Here is a 23,211-nt window from a genome sequence, read left to right on the forward strand (position 1 = left end):
TGCATAGTCGACGTGTACCCTAGACCACGGTTTGGAGGGCCAAGACCATAAACTTAGCGGCATCTCCCTGGGTGCATTGCTTAACTGCGAGCATGTATTACATCTGTGAACGCAGGACTCTAAGTCCGCTTCGATACTGGGTCACCACACGTGGGATCTGGCTATCACTTTCATCATTACAATGCCTGGATGGGTACTGTGGAGGTCATTGATGAAGGTGTCTCTGCCCTTCTTGGGAACCACTACTTGATTACCCCACAGAAGGCAGTCTGCCTGTATAAATATTTCATCTTTGCGTCGCTGGAACGGCTTTATCTCTTCCTGCATTTCCACTGGGGTACTGGACCAGCTCCCGAGAAGCACACAGTTCTTGACTAGGGACAATACGAGGTCCTGGCTCATCCAGGTTTTGATCTGCCAGGCAATGACGGGTGACTGCTCACTTTCAAATGCTTCCATAACCACGGCTAAATCTGCGGGCTGTGCCATTTTCACCCCCGTGGTGGGCAATGGCAAGCTAATGAGAACATCGGCGCGGTTTTCTGTACCTGGCCTGTGGCGGATGGCGTAGTTGTAATGCGGACAACATGAGCGCCCATCTCTGGATGCGGGCCGATGCGTTGGTATTTAAGCCTTTTCTCTTGGAAAACAGGGATATGAGTGGCTTATGTCAGTTTCCAATTTGAATTTGAGCCCAAACAGATATTGATGCATTTTCTTTACCCCATAGACACACGCTAACGCGTCTCTCTCAATCATGCTGTAGGCTCTGTCAGCCTTAGACAGACTCCTGGATGCATAAGCAACTGGTTGTAGTTTCCCGAAATCATTATTGCAATACACACCCGACACCATATGACGACGCATCACATGCTAGTACCAAACGTTTACATGGATCATACAACACAAGCAATTTGTTTGAGCATAACAATTTTCTCACTTTTACAAAGGCATTTTCTTGGCTTTTGCCCCAAACCCATTCGGCCCCTTTTCGTAGTAAGACATGTAGTGGTTCTAACAGCGTGCTGAGACCCGGTGAGAAGTTACCAAAGTAGTTCAGGAGTCCCAGAAACGACCGCAGCTCCTTCACGTTTTGTGGCCTCGGTGCATTCTCGATTGCCTCCGTCTTCGAATCGATGGGGCTGATGCCGTCCACCGCGATCCTCCTCCCCAAGAACTCCACTTCAGGCACCAGGAAAACGCACTTCGAGCGTTTTAACCTGAGCCCCACGCGGTTGAATCGACTAAGAACCTCCTGCAGGTTCTGCAGATGCTCGACTGTGTTCTGACCTGTGACCAAGATGTCGTCCTGGAAAACCACGGTGCATAGGACCGACTTCAGTAAGCTTTCCATGTTTCTCTGGAATATCGCCACCGCTGATCAAATTCCAAACAGGCACCTGTTATAAATGAAATGTCCTTTGTGCAGGTGAGGCCCTTCGACGATTCCTCCAGTTCCTGCATCATGTAGGCTGAAGTCAAATCCAGCATCGTGAACATCTTTCCTCCCGCCAGCATTGCAAAGAGGTCATCGGCCTTTGGTAGTGGGTCTTGGTCCTGCAGGGAGAAACAATTGATAGTTAGTTTGTAATCGCCACAGATTCTGACAGTGCCATCTCCCTTGAGGACAGGAATGATCGGGCTGGTCCACTCGTTGAACCCGATCGGTGAAATGATGCCCTCTCATTGCAGCCGTTCTCGCTCGATCTCTACGTTTCTCTCATCATGTACGGTACTGCTATCGCCTTGTGATGGATGGGGCGCGCCACTAGAATTAGGTGGATCTGCACTTTTGCTCCTTGGAATTTCCCGATGCCTGGTTTGAACAGCGAAGCGAACTTGTTTAAGACCTGAGCACATGAAGTATCATCAGCGGGTGATAGCGCACAGACGTTGTTCCAGTTCCAGCATATATTTCCCAGCCAGCTCCTGTCAAGCAGCATGGGACAATTGCCCAGTACCACCCAGAGTGGTAGCTTGTGCACTGCTCCATCATAGGAGACCTTTAAGGTAACACTGCTGATTACAGGAATCAGTTCTTTTGTGTAAATTCTTAGTTTCGTTCGAATTGGATTAAAGACTGGCCTTGAGGCCATGTTGCACCACAATCTTTCAACTGTCTTTTTGCCCATGATTGACTGTCCAGCTCCATTGACACTGGGAGTCCATTTAGTTCAACATTCAGCATTATCGGGGACAATTCATGGTGAATGTTTGCACCCCATGTACCTCTGCCTCCTCGGTCTGAGGCTCTGATTCATCATGATCCTCCATGGATCTGTCCTCCTCTGCAACATGGTGGTTTACAGGTTTAACAGGATTAGCAGCTTTCCTGCACATAAATTGGAGTTGTCCCATTGTTCTACAGCCCTTGCAAACGTACCCTTTGAATCGCATGAATGGAAATGATGATCACGCTCGCAGCGCGAACAAGGTGTTAATGGTCTTGCATTCATCATTCTTCATGCTAGACTCTGAAACATCTGCGGATATGCAGCTGCAGGCATGTGTTACCTGCCCTGTATGTTGCGATTCAAAAACAACATCACTTTGTTCACAGTATTTGCAGCAGCACTTGTGTGCTGAGAGATTTGCTGAGTATTGTCATTGGTGGCAATGAACGCCTGGGCTATCGCTATGGCCTTACTCAACGTTGGGGTCTCTACAGTCAAAAGTTTGTGAAGTATGCCAATGCCAAGTATGAAAAAGTCTCTGAGCATGTGCTCCAAATGTCCTTCAATTTCACAATGTCCTGCAAGGCGTCTTAGCTCGGCGACATAACTCGTCACTTCCTGATCTTCAGACCTTTTGTAGGTGTAGAACCGGTACCTCGCCATCAGATAGCTTTCCTTCGGCTTCAAATGCTCTTGGACCAGCGTGCACAAATCGTCGTACGATTTCTTCGTGAGTTTCGCTGGAGAGAGCAGATTCTTCATGAGGCCATACATTGGTGCCCCACAGATGGTGAGGAGGATCGCCCTTCGTTTGGCAGCATTCTCTTCCCCAACTAGCTCATTGGCCACGAAGTATTGGTCGAGTCACTCCACAAAAGTTTCCCAGTCATCTTGCTCCGAGAATTTCTCCAGGAATCCCACTGTTCTCTGCATCTTTGGTTTCGCTATCTGTATCTCGCCACCAGTTATTATGTATGGAGAAAGAGTCAGACTGAACACTGTGAGCTCAAAGTAAAGTATGACCGTAGTCTTTTATTGCAGGTCTCCAGAGTGCCTCTCCAACCTGTGAGGCCTCCTTAAATACCTGTGCTCCCAAGTGATTATGGGATCCCTTCGGACTCCAGGGGATGAGCCCTCTGGTGGCTGTTCACAGAGCAAATACAAATTTACATATATAACAAAAGGTATCAATACCAACGCTTTATCCCGCATCCAAAGGTGGGCGCTGACATTATTTGCCTATGATTATGTCATTCGCCACAGACCTAGCACAGAGAATTGTGCCAATGCTTTGAACCGCTTGCCACTGCCCACACCAGAGGTGGAAACGCCACAACCGGAGGATCTAATGTAAATCATGGATGCTTTTGAGAATGAAGGAACCCCTATCACGGCTCAACAAGTTAAGACCTGGACCAGCCAGGACCCAATTTTATCGGTGGTAAAGGGTTGCATCCTCAAAGAGGATTGGTCTGCCATACCTAAGCAAATGTGCGAGGAGGCCAAACTGTATATTTGTCTCAAGGACGAACTGTCTATTCAAGCAGATTGCTTATTGTGGGGTAATCGCGTTGTAATGCCCAAGAAAGGGGGAGAGAATTTTGTGCGTGAGTTACACAGCACACATCCTGGTATAGTGATGATGAAGGCCATCGCCAGATCCCATGTATGGTGACCAGGAATTGATTCTGAGCTGGAAGCATGCATGCATCAGTGCAACACTTGCATGCAGCTCAGCAAAGCACCAGCGGAATCGCCGCTGAGTCTGTGGTCGTGGCCATCTAAACCTTGGTCTAGGATCCATATAGATTTTGCAGATCCCTTCCTGGGCCAGATGTTCTTCGTGGTGGTGGATGCTTATTTGAAGTGGATAGAAGGCATAATCATGTCATCCAACACGTCCACGGCAACTATGGAGAATCTCAATGTCATGTTCGCGACACATGATCTGCCTGACATAGTGGTGAGCGATAATGGGTCCTGCTTCACCAGTCAGGAGTTTCAGGAGTTTGTGAAACTTAATGGCATAAAACATGTAAGGTCAGCACCATTCAAGCCTGCGTCCAATGGGCAATCTGAACGTGCAGTAAAAATGATCAGGCAAAGCATGAGGAGAGTAACCCAAGGGTCACTGCAGTCCCACTTGTCTTGCATACTGCTGAGTTACAGGACAAGGCCCCACACACTCACAGGGGTCTCGCCTGCTGAACTCATGATAAAAAGAGATCTTAAGACCAAGCTATCTCTGGTACACCCGGATTTAAATAATCATGTTGAATACAGAAGACAAAGTCAACAAGGGTACCACGATCGCACAACTGTATCATGCGAGATTTCTGTTAATGATCCTGTATATGTGTTGAATTATGGTCAGGGTCCCAAATGGATCGCTGGTATGGTCATGGCCAAGGAGGGAAACAGAGTATTAGTTATTAAGCTCAAGAATGGGCAAACTTCCAGGAAACACATGGATCAGACAAAACTGTGGCACACAGATGAGCCAGAACAGTCGGATGAAGAACCAACCTACTAGCAGTCTTCAGAGGACTCAAGAGTCATCAGTGAACCTGGAATTTCCTTCACGGACTTGTTCAATAAAAATGGACTTGCATTTCCTGACATGGCCACTGCCACCTCCAACAAGTCAGTCATCCAGCCATCAGCCACAACAGACCCCGCACACTCACCCAAGGCTGGAATCGAACTGAGATGGTCAGCCCGGGAGCGCAAAGCACCGGACTGTCTCTGATATGTCCTTACTATACAGTATAAATGCACACGAGCCCCATACTTGAGAGAAGGTCACTCTGTGACCAGTTACCTTTATTACCAAGACCTCAAGTGATGAAGGTGGGTGGAGCTTCCCCTTTTATACCTGAAAGTCCAGGTTAGGAGTGTCTCCCACAAGTTTGCCCCTTGTGGTCAATGTTCTCAAGGTGTACAACTTCGGTCAGCTCATACACGGGTTACAATGATAGTTGAATACATGACATCACCTCCTCCCAAAGTCTTACTGGGATCACAGGTTAAGTCTCTCTGATGGTTTACGCTCCCTTGTAAAGCGCCTGAGTTGGGGCTCCGGTTGTTGGGCGCTGGCCTGAGTGTCTTCTGTTTGCGGTGCCTCAGGCCTGACCGGACTGCCCACAGTGACTGGGCTCTCCTCCACTTGGTTCCGGTGTTCGGTCACCTGTGGTGGAGTAAACTCTACGTCGTGTTCCTCCTCTGCTTCTTCTATGGGGTTGCTGAACCTCCTTTTAGTTTGATCCACATTTTTGCGGCAGATTTGTCCATTGGTAAGTTTAACTACCAAAACTCTATTCCCCTCTTTGGCAACCACAGTGCCTGCAAGCCATTTGGGCCCTGCAACGTAATTAAGAACAAAAACAGGGTCATTGAAATCAATACGTCGCGCCCTTGCATTCCTGTCATGGTAGTCACATTGTGACTGACGCCTGCTCTCAACGATTTCTTTCATAGTAGGGTGTATAAGGGATAATCTGGTTTTGAGTGTCCTTTTCATTAGCAGCTCTGCGGGTGGAACCCCTGTGAGCGAGTGTGGTCGGGATTTATTGGCCAACAGGAGGCGTGATATGTGGCCTTGTAGGGAACCCCCTTGGATTCTGAGCATCCTCTGTTTGATTATCTGCACTGCTTGTTCCGCCTGGCCGTTGAGGCTGGCTTGAACGGTGCCGTTCTGACATGGTTGATTCCATTGCCTGCCATGAAGTCCTGGAATTCAGTGCTTGTGAAGCATGGGCTATTGTCGCTGACCAAGACATCCGGTAGACTATGGGCGGCGAACATTGCCCGTAGACTTTCTACCGTGGCAGAGGATGTGCTTGAATTTAAAGTGACACACTCAATCCATTTGGAGTAGGCGTCTACTACAACCAAAAACATTTTTCCCATGAAAGGACCTGCGTAGTCCACATGCATGCGTGACCATGGCTTGGCGGGCCAGGACTAAGGGGGGCTTCCCTGGGTGCGTTGCCCAGCTGGACACACGTGTTGCACCTGCGAACACAAAGTTCCAGGTCTGCATCTATCCCTGCCCACCAAATGTGTGACCTGGCAATTGCCTTCATCATGACAATGCCTGGGTGCTCATTGTTAAGTTCTCTGATAAACACCTCTCTGCCCATCTGGGGCATGACTACTCGGTTTCCCCACAGTAGGCAATCGGCCTGAATCAAGAGTTTATCCTTGCGCCTATGAAACGGTTTAAATTCCTCAGGGCATGCCCCTTACATGGCTGCCCAGTCCCCATTCAGGACTCATTTCTTAACTAAAGATAGTAGCAGGTCTTTATTTGTCCAGACTTTAATCTGACGGGCTGTCACGGGTGAGCCTTCGCTTTCGAAAGCTTCAACAGCCATGACCATCTCAGCATCATGCTCAGTTGCCCCCTCGGTGGTGGCTAGTGGGAGCCTGCTGAGTGCATCGGCGCAGTTTTCAGTGCCCGGTCTGTGCCGAATTGTGTAGTCATAGGCAGATAACGTAAGTGCCCACCTCTGTCTGCGGGCCGATGCATTCGCATTTATGGCCTTGTTGTGGGCCAAAAGGGACGTTAGGGGTTTGTGATCTGTCTCCAGCTCAAATTTCCTGCCAAATAGGTACCGGTGCCTTTTTTTTACTGCATATACACATGCTAGCGCTTCCTTTTCTACCATCCCGTAACCTCTTTCTGCCTGGGACAGACTTCTGGAGGCATATGCTATCGGCTGTAACTGACCATTGGCATTCACATGCTGCAACACACACCCGACCCCATTGGACGATGCATCACACGTTAACACAAGTTTCTTACATGGGTCATATAACGTTAACAGTTTGTTGGAGCATAACAAATTGCGTGCTCTATCAAAAGCCCTTTCCTGGCTATCCCCGCTGACCCAATCACGACCTTTGCATAGGAGCACATGGAGCAGCTCTAACAGCGTGCACAATTTGGGAAGAAAGTTACCAAAATAGTTCAGGAGCCCCAGGAATGAACGCAGCTCCATTGTGTTGCAGGGTCTGGGTGCTCACTGGATCGCTTCCGTTTTGGATGCAGTAGGTCTGATCCCATCCGCTGCTGCCCTCCTCCCCAGAAATTCTACCTCTGGAGCTAAGAAGACGCATTTCGCCTTTTTCAGTTGCAGCCCTACCCGCTCCAGTCTGCGTAGCACCTCCTCCAGCTTGTGGAGGTGTTCTTCAGTATCACGACCCATGATGAGGATGTCGTCTTGTAAAACCACCATCCTTAGAATCGACTTGAGGAGGCTTTCCATATTTCGCTGAAAGATCGCGGTGGCCGAACGAATCCCGAACAGACATCTGTTATACTCAAACAACCCCTTGTGTGCCATGATGGTGGTCAGCTTCTTCGACTCACTCGCCAGCTCCTGGGTCATGTAAGCTGAGGTCAGGTCCAATTTTGAAAAAAGTTTGTGACCGGACAGCGTCGCAAAGAGGTCCTCCGCTCTCGGTAGTGGGTACTGGTCTTGGAGTGACACCCGATTGATGGTGGCCTTGTAATCGCCACATATCCTGACCGACCCATCCGCCTTGAGCACCGGCACAATCGGGCTCGCCCAGTCACTGAATTCGACTGGCGAGATCATGCCTTCACTCAGCAGGCAGTCCAATTCGCATTCTATCTTTTCCCGCATCACATACGGCACCGTTCTGGCCTTGTGGTGTACTGGCCTGGCGTCCGGGTTTATGTGAATCACTACATTGGTACCCATGAAAGTGCCGATGCCGGGTTGAAATAATGAGTCAAATTTGTCCAGGACCTGTGAACATGATACTCGCTCCACAGAAGAAATTGCATGACATTGCCCCATTTCCAGTTCATGACAACAAGCCAACTCCTTCCCAGCAGCGCGGGACCGTCCCCCGGGACAATCCAGAGTGGCAACCTGTTCTCCGAATCTTTGTGGGTCACGACTACCATGGCGCAGCCTAGCACTGGAATGATCTCCTTTGTATATGTCTGTAGCTGTGCGTCAATCGGCAATAATTTTGGCCTCCTGGCCTTGGACACCCACAACCTTTCAAACTGTTTGATACTCATCAGGGATTGGCTGGCCCCCGTGTCTAGTTCCATTGATACTGAGATGCTATTGAGGAGCACTTTCATCATTATTGGTGGCGTCCTGGTATATGAACTGTATATGTGCTCCACATGAACTCGCTGAACTTCAGCTTCCAACGATTTCCCCCAGTATTCATTTGGCCTCATAAGACTTACATTGTGCCCGTCCTCCTCGTACATCAGCCTGGCTGCATGCTTCCTGCACTTACGCGCCAAGTGACCACTGACGTTGCAATTTCTGCAGGTATATTTTTGATACCTGCAAGCTCTGGCTGGGTGTTTGCCTCCACACCTCCAGCATGAACTGGAGGCCTCATTGTTGGAAACAAAAGGTCCATTACCAGTCAATCGTCTCTGACTGTCTCTGTGACTGTCCTTAAGCGCACCATTAACAGGTGTTGATGGCCCCATTATTGGCCACATTGTCCATTGCGATGGCATCAATCACCGTTCAGCTAGCCATTGTCTCTGTTGAATTCCCCCTTTGGGTTCGATTACATGCTGGGACATGTCCGATTGCCCTTGTCTGCCTAGAGAACTGTGTGCCGCATTAACAATGTTGACTCCCTGGTCGTTTGTCGCATTTGAGCCAAGATTTTTGTCATACATCATTCTGGTCTCTGACTCCCCAGCGATAAATGCGTGGGCTATCAGAGCCGCCGCTTCCAAGGTCAAGTCTTTGGTCTCAATCAGTTTCCTGAAAACCCCAGCGTGCCCGATGCCCTCAATAAAAAAGTCTCGCAGCATCGCCGCTCTGCATGCATCTGGGAACTTACATAGGCTCGCCAGTTGGCGGAGATCTGCCCCGAAGTCTGGAACGCTTTTCCCTTCTCGCCCCCGATGCGAGTAAAACCGGTGTCGCGCCATGTGCATACTGCTCGCCAGTTTAAAGTGTTCCCCGATCAACTTACTGAGCTCTTCGAACGTCTTGTCCGCCAGCTTCTCTGGCGCTAAAAGGTCCTTCATCAGGGAGTACGTTCTGGATCCACAAACCGTCAGGAGATGAGCCCTGCATTTGTCGGCCGAATCCTGTCCCAACCATTCCTTAGTGAGAAAACTTTGCTGTAGTCTCTCAATAAAGTCGTCCCAATCATCACCAACACAGTACCTCTCTTCTGTGCTGCTAGTGGCCATGCACGCATGGATTAAATCACAGTTTCTTGTCGCCAATGATATGTCCTTACTATACAGTATAAATGCACACGAGGCCCATACTTGAGAGAAGGTCACTCTTTGACCAGTTACCTTTATTAACAAGACCTCAAGTGATGAAGGTGGGTGGAGCTTCCCCTTTTATAGCTGGAAGTCCAGGTTAGGAGTGTCTCACACAAGTTCGCCCCTTGTGGTCAATGTTCTCAAGGTGTACAACTTATGTCAGCTAATACATGGGTTACAATGATAGTTGAATACATGACAGTCTCAACCTGTGAAAGACTGTGATAAGATCTCAGAAGGGGGTATTTTCATGTATGTACATTCTGTTTGTAACCACCAGATGACATCATTGTTGGAGGCCACTGAGCAGCATGCACATGGTGCTGCTCAGGTATAAAAGGCCAGCCATTTTGCGAGTCAGGCACTTTGGGCCTAAATAAAGCAGAGCCAAGGTTGTACGTTGCTTAGTTAAACAGTACTCAGTTTGAACCTTTATTACATACATAACTTAGTGATATATTTCTCATTTTTCCTCCTAATGGCTCTTCTCAAGGTGAAGCTAAAGCAGCTGCTGGCAACTAGGTGCAAGGCTCTTCACAACATATCAGCCGTGCACTCCATTTGGTGCAAGAGCATTTTATATCGTGAGTTTCAGGAGAGAGCACCGGTCAAAGTACCGATCGCAAGTGAGGAATTATATACAATTACATGGAATGTACAGGGCAGAAACAGGCCATTCGGCCCAACTGGTTCATGCCGGTGTTTATGCTACAAAAGAGCCTCCTTCCATCCCTCTTCATCTAACCCTATCAGCATAACTTTATATTCCTTTCTCCCTGATGTGTTTATCTAGCACCCCTTCAAATGCATCTATGCTATTCACCTCAACTACTCCTTATAGCAATGAGTTCTACATTCTAACCACTCTTTGGGTAAAGAAGTTTCGATTGAATTCCCTATTAGATTTTTTAGTGACTATCTTATATTTCTGGTGCTTAGTTTTAGTCTCCCTCACAAGTGGAAACATTGGGGCCAATTTTCCACATTGCTGATTTTTGGCACAGTTGTATAGGTACGTCCGAATTTTTAGTGCGCCAAAAAAACAGGTGCAAGATTCACTGGAATAAACTTTCGTTTTGGAGCGGCACAGATTGTCCTTAAGCTCTGAGGGTGGAGCGTAAGGTCTGCGCTGAAAAAGTGAGGTTGCCAGGGTAACGAGGGACACACTGAAGGGCTGAGGCTGCAAAGTGAAACATACATGCAGCAAGTGATAAGCAATTGTCGAGCCCCAGTGCCACTACCATCCTGGGCCAAATGCCCCCCCGCCCCCACCCCCGGTGCTGGTGCCACTGCTATCTTGGGCTGAATAGCCTCCCACCCCCAGTACCGTGTAGTCGGCCCTCCCTCCAAAACCGAACTCAGCTCCACTAAAACAATGGCATCTTCTCTGCACCGATTTTCACTTCTCTGCACCGATCTTCTCTTCTCTGTGCTGATTTTCTTAAGTTCATGTAACGTTGTGCAGAACGGTGCACTGCGCCGTTTTTGAAAAAATCCTCCTTGGCCAAACTCGCTTAAATGGGCAGAAATGGCGCTGCCAGCAGCCGGCACCCCCAGTGGTGTCAAAAAATCAGGAATGAAAAAAAATCGTCCGTAAGTAGTTTACGTGGTGCAGGAACTTTGGCGAAACTTACAGGTTATAGTCTGCTCCAAAAAAACAGTGGGATGCCAAAAAAACGCCGCAGAATGATGGCGAAAATTCAGTCCACCTTCTCTACGTCTACGCTATCAAACTCTTTCATAATCTTAAATATCCTTATTGGGTCACCCCTCAACCTTCTCTTTTCTAGAGAAAAGAACGCCAACCTGTTTAATCTTTCCTGATCAGTGTAACTTCCCAGTTCTGGTGTCATACTTGTAAATCTATTTTGCATCTTCATCAGTGCTTCTATATCATTTTTGTAATATGGAGACGAGTATTGTAAATCATACTTAGTATGGTCAAAGGAAGGTTCTATACAAGTTTAACATAACTGTTCTGCTTTTCAATTGTATCCCTTTAGAAATGAACACCAGTGCTTTGTTTGCTTTTTCATGGTGGAAAAAATGAAGGTAGGAGCAAAGAAACAACAAACAACTAATCACGTTTGCAAGTCAAGATACATGGGCAAGAGATTGGTACCCAACTAAGTCTTCCTTTAAAGGCTGTTGATCAATAATGAAAAGGCCTCCATGGTATCTTTTTGGATAGTGCTGAATCTCCCAGCCAAGGTTGTTGGCAAATGTGCAGGACTGCACCTTTGACCTCTTTGCAGCAATATGTGAAGGATTATCACAGCTACTCTGCTGCAAAGGAGGGCAGGAAAAAGAGTGGGAGCGCGATAGTGATAGGAGATTCGATGGTGAGGGGAATAGATAGGCGTTTCTGCGGACGCAACCGAGACTCCAGGATGGTATGTTGCCTCCCTGGTGCAAGGGTCAAGGAAGTCTCGGAGCGGGTGCAGGACATTCTGAAATGGGAGGGAGAACAGCCAGTTGTCGTGGTGCACATTGGTACCAACGACATAGGTAAAAAAAGGGATGAGGTCCTACGAAAAGAATTTAAGGAGCTAGGAGCTAAATTAAAAAGTCGGACCTCAAAAGTAGTAATCTCGGGATTGCTACCAGTGCCACGTGCTAGTCAGAGTAGGAATCGCAGGATAGCGCAGATGAATACATGGCTTGAGCAGTGGTGCAGCAGGGAGGGATTCAAATTCTTGGGGCATTGGAACCGGTTCTGGGGGAGGTGGGACCAGTACAAACCGGACGGTCTGCACCTGGGCAGGTCCGGAACCAATGTCCTAGGGGGAGTGTTTGCTAGTGCTGTTGGGGAGGAGTTAAACTAATATTGCAGGGGGATGGGAACCTATACAGGGAGACAGAGGGAGACAAAAATGAGGCAAAAGCAAAAGACAGAAAGGAGATGAGGAAAAGTGGAGGGCAGAGAAACCCAAGGCAAAGAACAAAAAGGGCCACTGTACAGCAAAATTCTAAAAGGACAAAGGGTGTTAAAAAAGCAAGCCTGAAGGCTTTGTGTCTTAATGCAAGGAGTATCCGCAATAAGGTGGATGAATTAACTGTGCAAATAGATGTTAATAAATATGATGTGATTGGGATTACGGAGACGTGGCTCCAGGATGATCAGGGCTGGGAACTCAACATCCAGGGGTATTCAACATTCAGGAAGGATAGAATAAAAGGAAAAGGAGGTGGGGTAGCATTGCTGGTTAAAGAGGAGATTAATGCAATAGTTAGGAAAGACATTAGCTTGGATGATGTGGAATCTATATGGGTAGAGCTGCAGAACACTAAAAGGCAAAAATCGTTAGTGGGAGTTGTGTACAGACCTCCAAACAGTAGTAGTGATGTTGGGGAGGGCATCAAACAGGAAATTAGGAGTGCATGCAATAAAGGTGCAGCAGTTATAATGGGTGACTTTAATATGCACATAGATTGGGCTAGCCAAACTGGAAGCAATACGGTGGAGGAGGATTTCCTGGAATGCATAAGGGATGGTTTTCTAGACCAATATGTCGAGGAACCAACTAGGGGGGAGGCCATCTTAGACTGGGTGTTGTGTAATGAGAGAGGATTAATTAGCAATCTCATTGTGCGAGGCCCCTTGGGGAAGAGTGACCATAATATGGTGGAATTCTGCATTAGGATGGAGAATGAAACAGTTAATTCAGAGACCATGGTCCAGAACTTAAAGAAGGGTAACTTTGAAGGTATGAGGCATGAATTGGCTAAGATAGATTGGCTAATGATACTTAAGGGGTTGACTGTGGATGGGCAATGGCAGACATTTAGAGACCGCATGGATGAATTACAACAATTGTACATTCCTGTCTGGCGTAAAAATAAAAAAGGGAAGGTGGCTCAACCGTGGCTATCTAGGGAAATCAGGGATAGTATTAAAGCCAAGGAAATGGCATACAAATTGGCCAGAAATAGCAGCGAACCTGGGGACTGGGAGAAATTTAGAACTCAGCAGAGGAGGACAAAGGGTTTGATTAGGGCAGGGAAAATGGAGTACGAGAAGAAGCTTGCAGGGAACATTAAGGCGGATTGCAAAAGTTTCTATAGGTATGTAAAGAGAAAAAGGTTAGTAAAGACAAACGTAGGTCCCCTGCAGTCAGAATCAGGGGAAGTCATAACGGGGAACAAAGAAATGGCAGACCAATTGAACAAGTACTTTGGTTCAGTATTCACTAAGGAGGACACAAACAACCTTCCGGATATAAAAGTGGTCAGAGGGTCTATTAAGGAGGAGGAACTGAGGGAAATCTTTATTAGTCGGGAAATTGTGTTGGGAAATTGATGGGATTGAAGGCCGATAAATCCCCAGGGCCTGATGGACTGCATCCCAGAGTACTTAAGGAGGTGGCCTTGGAAATAGCGGATGCATTGACAGTCATTTTCCAACATTCCATTGACTCTGGATCAGTTCCTATCGAGTGGAGGGTAGCCAATGTAACCCCACTTTTTAAAAAAGGAGGGAGAGAGAAAGCAGGGAATTATAGACCGGTCAGCCTGACCTCAGTAGTGGGTAAAATGATGGAATCAATTATTAAGGATGTCATAGCAGCGCATTTGGAAAATGGTGACATGATAGGTCCAAGTCAGCATGGATTTGTGAAAGGGAGATCATGCTTGACAAATCTTCTGGAATTTTTTGAGGATGTTTCCAATAAAGTGGACAAAGGAGTACCAGTTGATGTGGTATATTTGGACTTTCAGAAGGCTTTCGACAAGGTCCCACACAGGAGATTAATGTGCAAAGTTAAAGCACAAGGGATTGGGGGTAGTGTGCTGACGTGGATTGAGAACTGGTTGTCAGACAGGAAGCAAAGAGTAGGAGTAAATGGGTACTTTTCGGAATGGCAGGCAGTGACTAGTGGGGTACCGCAGGGTTCTGTGCTGGGGCCCCAGCTGTTTACATTGTACATTAATGATTTAGACGAGGGGATTAAATGTAGTATCTCCAAATTTGCGGATGACACTAAGTTGGGTGGCAGTGTGAGCTGCGAGGAGGATGCTATAAGGCTACAGAGTGACTTGGATAGGTTAGGTGAGTGGGCAAATGCGTGGCAGATGAAGTATAATGTGGATAAATGTGAGGTTATCCATTTTGGTGGTAAAAACAGAGAGACAGACTATTATCTGAATGGTGACAGATTAGGAAAAGGGAAGGTGCAACGAGACCTGGGTGTCATGGTACATCAGTCATTGAAGGTTGGCATGCAGGTACAGCAGGCGGTTAAGAAAGCAAATGGCATGTTGGCCTTCATAGCGAGGGGATTTGAGTACAGGGGCAGGGAGGTGTTGCTACAGTTGTACAGGGCCTTGGTGAGGCCACACCTGGAGTATTGTGTACAGTTTTGGTCTCCTAACTTGAGGAAGGACATACTTGCTATTGAGGGAGTGCAGCGAAGATTCACCAGACTGATTCCCGGGATGGTGCGACTGACCTATCAAGAAAGACTGGATCAACTGGGCTTGTATTCACTGGAGTTCAGAAGAGTGAGAGGGGACCTCATAGAAACGTTTAAAATTCTGACGGGTTTGGACAGGTTGGATGCAGGAAGAATGTTCCCAATGTTGGGGAAGTCCAGAACCAGGGGTCACAGTCTAAGGATAAGGGGTAAGCCATTTAGGACCGAGATAAGGAGAAACTTCTTCACCCAGAGAGTGGTGAACCTGTGGAATTCTCTACCACAGGAAGTAGTTGAGGCCAATTCACTAAATATATTCAAAAGGGAGTTAGATGAAGTCCTTACTACTCGGGGGATCAAGGGGTATGGCGTGAAAGCAGGAAGTGGGTACTGAAGTTTCATGTTCAGCCATGAACTCATTGAATGGCGGTGCAGGCTAGAAGGGCTGAATGGCCTGCTCCTGCACCTATTTTCTATGTTTCTATGTTTCTATGTTTCTACAGTGTACCATGAACAAATGACCACTTCATAGGGCGCTGCATGGGAATCTCAAAGAATGAAGGAACTAGATGTTGGCACTGGTTCTCTGATTAATAGAATTGAGGGGCTGAAATTGGGTTTTGCCATTTTTGAAGCGTTGTCACCGGCTGTGAGGATTTTTTAACACCAGGCGTTAGGCGCGGGCCCGAAACACGAAATGCAGTTTTGCCACCTGAAAAGTGTATTGCAGCATTAAATCATGGTGTTGCACACTTAACTGGAGGCGGTAAGCGGTGTTGAGTGGGCCGTTAAGCGGGGCCTCAACATCCGGGTGTTAGGCCGCATTTGGAGCTGCGCCACAGACATAGTGTCACCACCTGGATTCCACTGAGGCATTGATTGGGCGCCTCAATGCCTCATGGGTATATTCACTTCTTACACACTCATTCAGACGGTGAGGATGGCAGACCCAGCAGCAGCAGCTTGTCAGCGTGCCCACCAGTTCTCGGACCCCGCCGTTAATGCAATCCATGATGCCCTGGAGAGGCGGCGGGAGTTGCTCCGGGCAGAGGCTGGGAGGAGACCACAACCACAAACTTACAGACGGCTATGGAGGGAAATCGCAGAACAAGTGTCTGCGAGTGACACGGTGGCCAGGACAGCCACACAATGCCGAAGAAAGTGTAATGGCTGGTGCGGGTGAGTATCTTTAATTTTAAACGTCAACATGCTATGCTCTAAGCTCAATGTGCACTCTCTGCTCAATGTAATGTTTTGGAATCCATGCTGTACATGGGTGAGGCCAGATGCAAGGTTCACATTTGAAGCCTCACCCACTGCAAGGACCTGCATGTGCTGTTAACCTGGCTACTCGGTTCTGCAGACCCATCCCTCATGTTGTTAATGGCTCAGTTTTCATATGTCTTGAAAACGGTAGCCTCCCCATTACTGTTAGGTCCTGGCCCCCTAATTCAAGCATTGCCACAGCAACTCCACGCAGCGAATAGAAGTTACTTCGAGCTGTGAAGACTCTCATACAGTAACATCTACTAAACTATGTAAGGCACTTGTGACACACTGATAGAAGGGCTCTAACTCAGACGTTCTCTTTAATGTTACAGGCGAAGCTCACCCACAACCACAGGGAGCAGATGAGGACTGGAGGAGGGGGTTCTGACCTGCAGGTCCTGGCTCCGTTGGAGGAACGCGTCTCAGCTCTGATGGGCATTCAAGTGGTGGGTGAGGCCGATCCCCCCTGGGGACAGTGACAGTATGTTGAGTTCCTTTACAGCGTCCGACAGGCCACTTAGGCCTGACATCACAATCCTTCAGCTCTTACCATGAGACTGGCATTCTCGAATGCCTTTACCAGTACGGTCCCCTTTCCCTGCAGGTAACTAGTCTTCTATGTGTTTTTGCTTTCAGATGATGCACCGGGGTCTTCACATGACCCTTCCATTGGTGGAGATGCTGCCAAGGAGGAGGAGAAGGAGGAGGAGTAGGAAGAGGAGGAGGAGGAGGAGGAGGACACCTCGTTCGAAATAACGCAGGAGCCAGTGGCATCTGAGAGCAGGGCCAGCAGCTTTGTTGTTGAAGCGGAGGTTGGGGAAGTGGAGGTGGTTGGTGCTCTGGGACCCAGTGGCCTGCAGCAAAGCCACGGGGGAGGGGAAACCCAGGGGCCAGCTCCGCGGAGGGTGAATGCATGCCTGAGTGATACTCAGCAGCACACTGACAATGAGCCCAACCTCGAGGTTGTCGCAGGACAATCTCTGCAATTGCACAGCGATCTACTGGGTGCACTAGCAAGGGTGCCCCAGAGTATCGATGCACTAGTTATCTGGATGGAGGAGTCCACCGCAACAATTGCTCATGCCTCTCAGCAGCCCATCGAGCCCATCTTTGGGAGATACCAACGGATGTTGGATGCGACCAGCGATCATGGGGCGCCAGGCATGGTGGCACAGGCTATGGCTGACATTGCAGTGACCATTGAGCATCAGACTGATGCTATTTTAGGCCTGCATTCTCTAATCTCGTCAGGGTGTGGTGTCTCCAATCAGCTCTGTACTGTGCTGTAGTTGCAGTCAGTCTTAATGCAGAGGCAACTTGATGCAACAGATGCACTGACCGCTGCCATCTTATCTGGGGCCCCATCAGTTCAATGGGGACCTAACATTGACGAACCTGGGAAGCAATTTGTGCTCACCCAGATTGCTGCAGATGATGAGGCACTGCCCCAGGGGAGCAGCAGGATGTCAGACCAGTTGGAACGTGATGTCGTCTCTCAGGACAACATCATTCCGCCTTTGCACCTGCCGCTCTCTGCATCCCATCCACAACAGAGTGCTGCCACCCATGTTGAGATGATTCAGTCTGCAGTCAGGCCTTCCAGGGCTCGAGCTGGTCAAAGACTTCTTGCTAGACCATTGTGTGGCTGACTACCAGCCTTGCTGCAGGCCCTGAGACCCCATTGAGGAGGAGCAGTAGGTGTAGGAGGGAAAGACAGGAAGGGGTGGTAAAGCACTCTGCAAAACCAATTAAAGACCCGTGAGAAGTTGGGCACAGATGCTGACATTGTTAACATATATAACTAGTTGCACTTGTATGACCCAGCAAACAATTGCTTGATAGTCAACAGAGATGGCTACCTTGATGGAAAATGAACTGATGTCAATAGTTGCACTTGGATGTCGTTGCTAATGTTGAAAGGGTCTTGTGGGTATGATTTTACATTGAGGATGAAGGCGTTGTGCTTGTTTTCAGCACATTATGATTTATGTGTTCAACAAACAAAGTTTAGATTCTTCACATTATTGTGCTGCGATTTCTCTACACGGAGGGTTGTAGGAGGGTGAGCGATGTGTTTAGTAGATGCTGCGGTGCACAGGCTGGCAATTCGGCACATCAAGAGTCATTCACTGGAATCGATGAGCGATGAGTCTCGATGAGCAGCCCTTCCAGCCACAGCAGTGTAGAGGCTGCCTCCTCCTTGGCTGAAGCTCCTCGTCTTCCTCCTCATCATCATCGACCTCCTGAGGTGGGTCATCCATCCCTGGTGGTTATGGCTGGCCCCTCATAATGGCCAGGTTGTGCAGCATGCAGCACACAGTGGTGAACATGGAGACTCTATCAGGATGGTACTGAAATGTCCCTCCAGAGCAGTCAAGGCAGTGGAAACGCTGCTTCAGGACCCCGATAGTTTGCTGTATAATGGCCCTGGTTGCTATATGGCTGCTGTTGTAGCGCTGCTCGGCTCGGGTGCTGGGATTGCGGAGGGGTGTCACCAGCCAGGTGGCAACACCATATCCTTTGTCACCGAGGAGCCAGCCACGGCCTTCATGCGGTGGCTGGAAAAGTCTTGGCACACTGCTCTCCCGCAGGATGAAGGCATCGTTGCAGCTGCCAGGATAGTGGGCACTGACAGCACGGATCATCTGTCTGTGATCGCAGACCTGCTGAATGCTGAGGGAGTGGTATCACTTGCGATTCCGATGCACCTCTCCATCTTGGGGCGGGGCCCTCAATGCCACATGTGTACAATCAATGGCTCCCTGAACCCTGGGGCAGGCCGCTATCCTGGCAAAGCCACGGGAGCGTTCATCCTGGTCTTTCCTGGACATGCTGAACTTGATGCAGTCCATTTGTTTGCTGTAGAAAGCATCGGTCACCGGTCGAATGCTGCAATGTACTGCAAACTGCGAGTTGTTGCAGATATCACCTACAGAGACTGGAAGGAGCCGGTGGTATAGAAGTTGAGGGTGGCTGTCACTTTCACTGCCACTGACAGCGAGATCCTGGTGCCAGGTATATCTGCAGGAGGTGGCAGAGCTCCGTCACCACCTCCTTGTGGAACCTCAGCCTTCTTAGGCACTGCTCCTCAGACATCTCAAGGTAAGAATATTGCACATGGTAAACCCTGCGACTGAGTGGCCTCCTGCCCCGCCGACTGGGGTCTCTCCTCTGGCGAGCATCCACATTTGCCATAAGCCGTCTGTGCAGCCGGCCCCTTTGAAGACTTTGCCGCAGGACAACGTGGTGTGCGATCACTGCCCCCATAATTTTGCAGAGGTAACAGCGATATGCTAATTCCAAATGTTTCCGATCTTGAAGCCAACAATGTCTCCGAGATGCTAGTACTGGAGCTTAGAGGTCAGTAGCCGCAGGACGCCAGCACCTTTGAACTGTGTGAGCAGCCAACGCAACACGGACCGTGAACTCTCTGGGCTGGCTGCAACTCCCTTTAAATAACGCTCCGGATTTGTTTCCCTGCCTTGTGCACGCCAACTTTTCAGGTGTCATCATCGCCAACTGGTAAGTGAGGCAGCAAAAGTGAATTTGGCGAGACCGGTGCCAAGGAGGCATTGTACGCGAAGTGATGTCATGAATTTCATGGCGTTAGCCGGCGGGACATTAAATTTTAACGCCCTTCAAAAAACCACAACTCAATTTTGTGGCAGGTGTCACCAGCACCTACCGCCGGCAACAACCTACTGCCACCCAGTTCACACCGAACGCCGGTGTTATCAGCTGGCACTAGCAACCAAATTTTGGCTCCTGAAACTCTTGTTCCAATTCAATTTGGCTTTTTAATTAATCATTTTATATGGGCAGAATGAGTGCTGAGTGGAGCATAAACAATGGCGTGGAAATTCCGATGTCCCAGGCCTGTACGAAGTTTCTACGGACCCGGGAAGGCATCAGAAAAGCCGGTTTTCAGTGCGCAATGCAGATCGGGAGCAAGGACATTTGCACGGGCAAGATTGTGGGATTTACCCATATCTTGCCCGACAAATGTCCTCAAAACTCTTGCGACTGATAGAAGCAGGCGCATACCCTATATTTACAGGTGTAAGAGTTTAAAAACATATCAAAAACATGATTAAAATAAAACTTAAAAAAACATATTTATGTTAAAACCCTGTCCACTCAGGTCATGTTATTTTAAATCCTAATCCTAACTTTTTTTTAAAATCGACACTATTTTTTCTTTAAAAAACATTTATAACAACTTTAATTTCTATTAGTGTGTTATGTGAGGTGTTTCTTAAATGTTTTATGTAGTGTTTGTGCGTTTTGGAGTTTTTCTAATTCAAAGTAATAGGAGGTTCGTAGCTTACGAATCTCCGATTACTATGAATGAGAAAATACTTACCTATGATTGGGTGTCCAGGCCCACGTGACTCCAGCGGACGTCCCAACGTGAACGCGCTGCGACACGCAGTCACGAGAGGCCTCTGGACCGGGATCTCAAGCGGGCGCAGCAGCTTAAGCTAAGTGCGCATTTTATTTCTATTCTACAGTGCTTTGCCCGCGGGAAGTCCTCGAGACTGGGCCAATATGAATTTCAACATGGATTCATTGACATAATTTATAATTTGCAAAAAAGACTAATGCTGGCCAATAACACATTTTTACATAGTTACATAGGGCTAAAAATTTAGGTGCTTTATGCCACCCGTTACGGTCAAAATGAAGATAAAAGGCGGCAACAGCTGCTCTTTCACCAATTGGTGGCGAGTCCCGCGGCTTCCTCCATTTTCTGAGGGCTGGCAGTGGTGCCGGTAATAGTGATGGCCGTGGAAATTTAAATTAGGGAGAGGTGACATCAGTCAGCATGCAACACTACTTAACCTTACCTCGGCACTGGGTCCGAAGCTCGCGATGAAATCCCAACATTCCGTACCTCTTAAAGGGACACACGCATCTTTCAGGTAAGTTTACATTTAAGCATTAAGATTGGATTTTTATTCTTTTGTTGAAGCAGTGGCTTGCTGCAATCCATGTTAAAAGTTTTTTTAAGTATGAAGGAAGTGCTGCTGGACACTGACAAGGCCTCGGATGGTAGAGGAAGGCCTTTGCGAAGACAGAAAATGATACAAATACTCAGCAGATCATGCAACATTCATGGGGAGAGAAACTGAGTTCCTGTCTCAGGTTGAGATGCTGCCTGACCTGCTGAGTTTCCAGCATTTTATGCTTTTATTTCAGATTTACAGCACCACTCGCAGAGGGAAGTGGAAGATGCAAAAGAGGAAGATGCAGAAGAGGAGGAAGCAGAAGGAAGGATGCAAACCAGACAGCCCTTTTCGGGCCTGGATATCCTGGATCGAAGCATCCGCCTGCGGTACCAGAGACCACAACCCCAATTCCCCTTTCAACATCAGTCCCACACCTTACCTTCTCCCTGTTACTGACCACCATAGCATCCTCCTGGCCACAATGCTGAACTAAAAGCCACCACAAAGCAAACTTTCCAATCCAACTTTATACATCTATCCATCCAATATGACATCAAGAAATCAACTCATCACTGTTATGCATTCCCTTAGTGACTGTCTTGCTTGTGCCTTTGCCTATCCTACTGATGTCACACAGTGCTACCCCAGTGGCTGCAGCATGCCTCGTGGAACGGTGCAGACTTTCAGTGGGGGACATGCAAATGGCCTTGCTGCTCGACCTTGAGGAGCTGGTGGCTGGGTGTGTGAAATCGAGCGATGATGTTTCTTTATCTTCTTCTTTTTCACTGTCTTTGCCCTCTTCTTGGCCAACCACTGGCTGGGCAGGCTGCATTTCTTGGGTGTTTGAAATGAGGAAGGCACAAGGATGGACATGGTGAAGGGGGGGCGAGTGGTGGGCGCGGGAAAGTAAGAGATGCATGTGAGAAGGAGGATGACATGACATATCTTGTATCCTTTCAACCCTTCAGTGGCCAAGGGTTCAGCCATGCCCCTGCAAAGAATGACCAGCACTGTCGCCTCCAAGGGGATGAGGTGAAGCTAGGAATGGGAAGTGTGCCCTGTGATTGGTACAGATTGTTGGGAGATGAACGATTAGGCCAGCGGAGTCGTGCATCGAGAAGTATGTGAGGTTAGTGATGCAGTTGGTAGATGACAGCTTTGGAAGACACATTCACTGTCCTTGACCAGTGGTCTGAGGTCATGATGTTTCTTTGGGCACTTCGAGCCAGGTGGTGGGGAGTGACACTGCTGGCAGTGACGGCCTCAATGATCTGGTCCCACATCCTTCTTTCTGGAGGGCCTCTCTTGCAGTGTTGACCCCCTGCAAAAAGCTGGAGTGTTGTGTGCAGGAGGGAATTCAGGGCCCAAGGTGCCCCTTCCCTGGCTCACCGAGCCATTTGTGTTAGTGCTGAAGCACTTTTCCCATTTTTTGAGGTGCGGGAGGGAATTCATTTGTTATTTTTTTTAAAAGGCAGTTGAGCGGTGAAGGTTGAAAACGTTTTTTTTTACTTCATTTATATTTTCATCAGTTCAGCAAATGGCAATGCATTGTGCTTTTAATATCCCACAATGCCTAATGAACTAATTCCTTCGCTTTCAGAGGCTGTTGGAAGATGCAATGCCCCATTCGGGGCCGATGATGAGGCTAAAGCCACCAGGAAGGTGCTACACAGTCAGTTTAGCACTGGACTAATAATCTTTAGTCCCCAGCATTAATTTATCTCTCGTACCAGCGCAACCATTTTCGGCAGCCGTTAGCCCGAAGCCATGGTGACACCGGCAACTTTCATGTCACAGTCAAATTTCTACACCATCAAGTCCACAACACAGAAACAGGCCATTCGGCCCAACTGATCTATGCCAAAGTGTATGCTCCACACAAACCTCCTCTCATCTTTCTTCATCTAACCCAATCAGTTTATCCTTCTTTTCTCCCTCATGTGCTTAACTAGTTTCCTCTTAAATGTATCTATGCTATTTGCATGAACTACTCCTTGTGGAAGTGAGTTGCTCATTCTTACTCCTCTCTGGGTAAAGGAGTTTTTCCTGAATTCTCGATTGGATTTATTAGTGACTGTCTTATATTCATGACCTCTAGGGCTCAAAATTGC

The sequence above is a fragment of the Pristiophorus japonicus genome, chromosome 2 (genome assembly GCF_044704955.1).
Source record: "Pristiophorus japonicus isolate sPriJap1 chromosome 2, sPriJap1.hap1, whole genome shotgun sequence".
In the NCBI taxonomy this organism is placed as follows: domain Eukaryota; kingdom Metazoa; phylum Chordata; class Chondrichthyes; family Pristiophoridae; genus Pristiophorus; species Pristiophorus japonicus.